The 5,461-nt window shown below is 41.9% G+C and overlaps 1 long non-coding RNA gene across 1 annotated transcript; it reads left to right on the top strand.

Moving 5' to 3' along the window:
- On the top strand, positions 1–4,553 carry LOC146975129 (uncharacterized). The gene is made up of 2 exons (XR_015037580.1): positions 1–336; positions 4,055–4,553. It is a non-coding gene; the product is annotated as an uncharacterized LOC146975129 (long non-coding RNA).
- Positions 4,554–5,461: the final 908 nt, after the last annotated feature.

The raw sequence follows: 5,461 nt of genomic DNA, 5'->3' as shown, positions 1-5,461 counted from the left end.
CTCTGTAAATACTAATTTATGCAATTAGCCAGTCAACTTCATCCACTTTAACATTTTCAAGATTTAATATAATTTGATTATTCAACTCACTTGTTCACACAGCCTGGCTTCCTGCAGGGAATTCTCTCCCAAATGGAAGTCATTGCGACCACCATGACCCCTGTGGAGAGGCTGTGTACTTGGACGAAATGGCAATCAAGAAGCAGTTTGACTACGACAGGAGAAACGATGCCTTTATGGCGTATCTCCTTCGGGAGAAGCCGCGAAACAGGCTATGGTAGTCATGGCGAGGGGCATTTTGGGGAAGTGGAAGCAGGCAAGTCATACCATTGAATAGTAGGGGTGTCACGATTTAGATTTTTTATCGAAATCGATCGAAATTACGTCACGATCGACGATCCCCCCCCCCCCCCCCCCCCCCCGCAAAGCTACAACTGCCCGTTGTCCCCATTGCACACCAAGCGTCTTGCCAGTCACTGGTTTACTTTTCATTTCGAGACAACACTCACTCATTCTCTCTCTCTCTCTCTCCCTTGCTCTCTGTGCACGTCCGCAGCGGGGTCATCCCTATGTTCCCACAGCCCTATGTTCCCTCAGCCCTATGTTCCCTCATTTCTAACTTTTGTCGTCACTGAAAATTAGGCCCTATGTTCCCTCAGCCCTATGTTCCCTCATTTCTAACTTTTGTTGTCACTGAAAATTAGGCCCTATTCCCACAGCCCTTTGGTCCCACCATTGGTTGGGTTTAGGCAATGAAGAAAGGAGTTGGTTAAGTTTAGTAAAAAGACCAGGTAGAGGCTAGACAGGCCAGATAGACAGAGTCCAGATAGGTAGAGAGAGTCCAGAGGGAACATAGGGCTGAGGGAACATAGGCACGCTCCCGTCTGCAGCAACCCAAACAAATGCAAATGTTGACTGGCTCTATTCCAGCCACGTGATTGGTTCGGCGCAGCGGAACTCTCAATATCATTGGCTATTTGCCAAAACATGTCTCATATTTCTATTGAAGAAAAGTTATTTCACAATTTATAGCGTTTTATCACCCAGCACTGGTGGGCTATAGTCCCCCTCCTACCTGGGAAACAGGAGGGAGACACAGCTCTAACTACACAACACCGACAAGCACTGAGAGCCACATGTTGCAGAGAGACGTTATAAGATTTAAAAAAAAAAAAAACAACCCGCAAATAATAAGCCGACGAAAAGGTGCAACTTTTTGTCTATGTATTATTTGCGGGGGCTTTCGGGGGATCTGGTGACGGTGGAGGATCCGGGACTGATTCATTGTGGGCCACCGCCAGTCTGATCAGCACCTGATCATCAGGTCCATCGCAGCACAGCAGCTGCAGCTCTGCCCCGCTGTCACATGACTCTCCGGGCTCTACTTTGGTAGACTAGCGCAGGTGCAGCGGATAAGGCCTGCGCTCCACGTTCGCTTCGCCAACGGGGAGTGGCCTGGAGCAGTTTGCAATTTTCCTTCGAAACGCAGCGGAGCGCATCCCGCCTACTTCCCTCCCACCGGCGCAAATGGCATAGAGGGAGGAGAGAAGGCGTGGAGTGGGTTTGACACAGCCGAGTCAGATCTTCACCAATCAAATGAGCTCCTCTCCTCGCCTTTAAATCGGCGGACGTTTGATTTCACCGTGGAAGAGAAGATGTGAATCAGCACATACAGATTACAGCATAGACATTCAGCACATCTATATCGATTGTCCCGTCACACTAATGACAGATCAAAGGCTGCACAGATGAAAGATGAGGATGGATTACTGCTGTGTTGACACTACACGATTATCTGCTATATTTATGTATTTACTTATTGATTTATTGAGCCGCATCGTCACGCGACCATAGCAAATAAAACTGAAAACAAATAAACTATCATCTCTCACAGCAAACCACAATCAGCCTGGCATCATAGTGAGCAGATATTAACATCTCCATCTCAGGTAAATTCTAAAGAAAAAAGAAAAAGAGAGACGCTCCGCGATGCTTCCGTTACGCACAGCTGTTTGTTGATGTTGTGATCTGTGCACACGTGTTTAAATATAGGTTACTAAATATGAGTGTCTTTATTAATGGAAAAGGGGTGTGTGTGTTTTGTTTTTTGTTTTTTTTTACTGGGCAACAGCTCTCAATCTGTCAGAGCAAGTGAGACGGGAGGAAACTGATGTTCTGGTCCAGTCCAAGCTGGCAGTGTCCGGTCGCGCGAAAAGACCACACGGGCTGATGATGCAAAAGTAGTCTGGGAGGGAGGAGGTTATGATGTTATCCTGCAGGTTTGCTCTGACAGATTGAGAGCTGTTGCCCAGTAAAAACAAAAAAACAAAAAAACACACACACCCCTTTTCCATTGATAAAGACACTCATATTTAGTAACCTATATTTAAACACGTGTGCACAGATCACAACATAAACAAACGCATCACGGAGCGCCTCTCTTTTTCTTTTTTCTTTAGAATTTACCTGAGATGGGAGATGTGAATATCTGCTCACTATGATGCCGAGGCTGATTGTGGTTAGCTGTGAGAGATGATAGTTTATTTGTTTTCAGTTTTATTTGTTATGGTCGCGTAACGATGCGGCGCTGGCCCCTAATAAATTAATAAGTAAATAAATAAATAAATAGCTGATCATCTGCAACGGCACAGTGTGTAGTGTCAACACCTGCTCTTGGGACATCCACGGCTGTCTCAGTCCCTCCCTGGTTTCATCTGTGTTAATTCAGTCAGGCTGAGTTTCCATTACGCAAGCCTTTGATCTACCATCAGTGTGACGGGACAATCTATATAGATATAGGTGTATGTGCTGATTCAGATACAATAAATAGGGGTTATTGTGATGATGATTATTATTATTATTATTATTATTAATTGCATTTAAATGTGCCTGGAAGTGTGGAAATCTGCCTGTGAGGTCTTGGTGACGTGGGCGCACTGCGTGCTGGGCAGTCAAATTGCCACTGCACTGGCTGCGCTTCGCCTTGCGCTGAGATTAGACCAGGTTGGAGCTGGCGAGCTTTCAGCGCACTCTCCGCGCGGTCTATCTGCAACAAATTGTCACTGCGCCACGGCGAATCTGTCGACACCTCCCCCTGCTGCGCGACCACTCCCATCTCAGCGCACAGCAGTCTACCAATTGGGAGCGTGCCTATGTTCCCTCAGCCCTATGTTCCCTCAGCCCTATGTTCCCTCTGGACTCTCTCTACCTTTCTGGACTCTATCTGGCCTGTCTAGCCTCTACCTGGTCTTTTTACTAAACTTAACCAACTCCTTTCTTCATTGCCTAAACCCAACCAATGGTGGGACCAAAGGGCTGTGGGAATAGGGCCTAATTTTCAGTGACAACAAAAGTTAGAAATGAGGGAACATAGGGCTGAGGGAACATAGGGCCTAATTTTCAGTGACGACAAAAGTTAGAAATGAGGGAACATAGGGCTGAGGGAACATAGGGCTGTGGGAACATAGGGATGACCCCTACCAATTTACCGAATCCGCTGCGCACCTTGTTGCACTGGAGGAAAATGCCACTGCGCCAGCTGCGTCAGGGCTCGCCTCGCTGCGCCCCCCTGAGTTGCGCCAGCAAAATAGGGCCCTCCGTATCAGCGCAATCTCGTTTACATTACATTAAGCCGACATCAGGAGAATAATGAGACACGACGGTAAATTAATGAAAATAAAATTATGATAATGTACAGATATAAATATATTTGTTTCAAAACCTTGGGGCAATTTTGGCCCCTGGATCATGATTTTTGGGGGCATGTTACCTTTATATTGTAAAGAAATTATTTAAATGTGACCATTAGTGCCTAATGTGATACATTATGGAAATTGCATCACTTATATGTATCCCATCTTTTGAAATAAGATTTACTGTACAAAATTTGATGAATAAAACCAATGATCGTAGACTAGATTAGTCTGAAAATAGCATAGGCGTCTGTGCTGTAAGAAAAAGAAAAAAAATCGAGAATCGAATCGAATCGTGACCCTAAAATCAAAAATCAAATCAAATCGAGGATTTGGAGAATCGTGACACCCCTATTGAATAGGCATGGGGCCACTATGAGATTCTGACGGTATAACGTTGAGTAAAAATACAACGGTATTGCAGTTACAGCTCTAGAAATGTGTTGTTTTTAAATTAAAAAAATGTTTTAACTGAACTTAAATTTTTCACAACATATCATACAGCTCTGGAAAAAATAAAGAGACCACTCCAAAATGTTCTGCTCTAAATCAGCTTCTCTACATGTATGGCAGCCATCGTTTCCAGTGTCTATTGAACTCCAACATGAGCACACCTCACTCTACTTAGCTGATCACCTGAACCAAATCATATTTAATGAGGAAGATTATAAATAAATAAATAAAAACACTGCTGCGATTAAAAATTGGGATTATTCCCATTGTTGATTTTCTACACTCTTCCTAAGTTTAAAAAGTAGTGTTGTGTTGTTTTAAAATCAATATGAACTTTTTTTTTGTTATTTTGATCTGTTGCCATTTTCTGCAAATAAATGCTCTAAATGACAATATTTTTATTTCAAATTTGGTAAAAAGTTTGTCAGTAGTTTATAGAATGAAACAAAAGTTAATTTTACTCAAACACATACCTATGAATATTAAAACCAGAGGAACTGATCATTTTGAAGTGGTATCTTAATTTTTTTAAGAGACCACTTTTTAAGAAAGCATCTCTACATGTATGACAGTCATTCTTTTTTAAATACCAACACCAACACAACTCATTCTCCTTAATGAGAAACTGATGAGGTCATCACCTGAACCATATCTGGTTTTATAGGAAGATTATAAAAACCACTGCTGGGATTAAACATTGACATTATCCCACAAAAACTGGTTTATAATTCCTGAGTTAAAATGTTCTTGCTCTGTTCTTTAGGAATAAATATGAACATGTTTTCTTTGCATTATTATTATTATTCAAGGTCTGAAAAGACTTGATATTTTTGTTATTTAAACTAGTTTAGTTATTAGCCAATAAAGCTCTAAATTACATTATTTTTTTCAATTTTGGGAGAAATGTTGTTGGTAGTTGATAGAATAAAACAAAAAAAGTAATTTAATTTTACTCAAACACATACCTATAACTAGTAAAACCAGAGAAACTGATAATTTTGGGAGTGCTCTCTTAATTTTTTCCAGAGCTGTAGAATAGTTGGATCATCAGTAAAGGTGGACCAAGTTCAAATAAATAATAAATATAAATGCATTTGTCTAAACCATCTCTTGACAGGCCATGGGATATTTCTTTTCGTCCACTTCCATGCCAGCAGAGAACATTGCAGTCATCATTAAGGATGCCATTCGCCACCTACATGACATAGGGCTGACAGTATGTAGTGCACAGACATTTTAAAATAGCAGCATTACGATAAAACAACATTAACAAATGCATTGCATACTGCATTGTATGAAGGAGTATTAGGGCCAGC

Source organism: Trachurus japonicus, chromosome 14 (genome assembly GCF_045865225.1).
Source record: "Trachurus japonicus isolate A0001 chromosome 14, Traja_1.0".
In the NCBI taxonomy this organism is placed as follows: domain Eukaryota; kingdom Metazoa; phylum Chordata; class Actinopteri; order Carangiformes; family Carangidae; genus Trachurus; species Trachurus japonicus.
The sequence above is the reverse complement of the archived record's forward strand: the minus strand, read 5'-3'. Positions and strand labels throughout refer to the sequence as shown.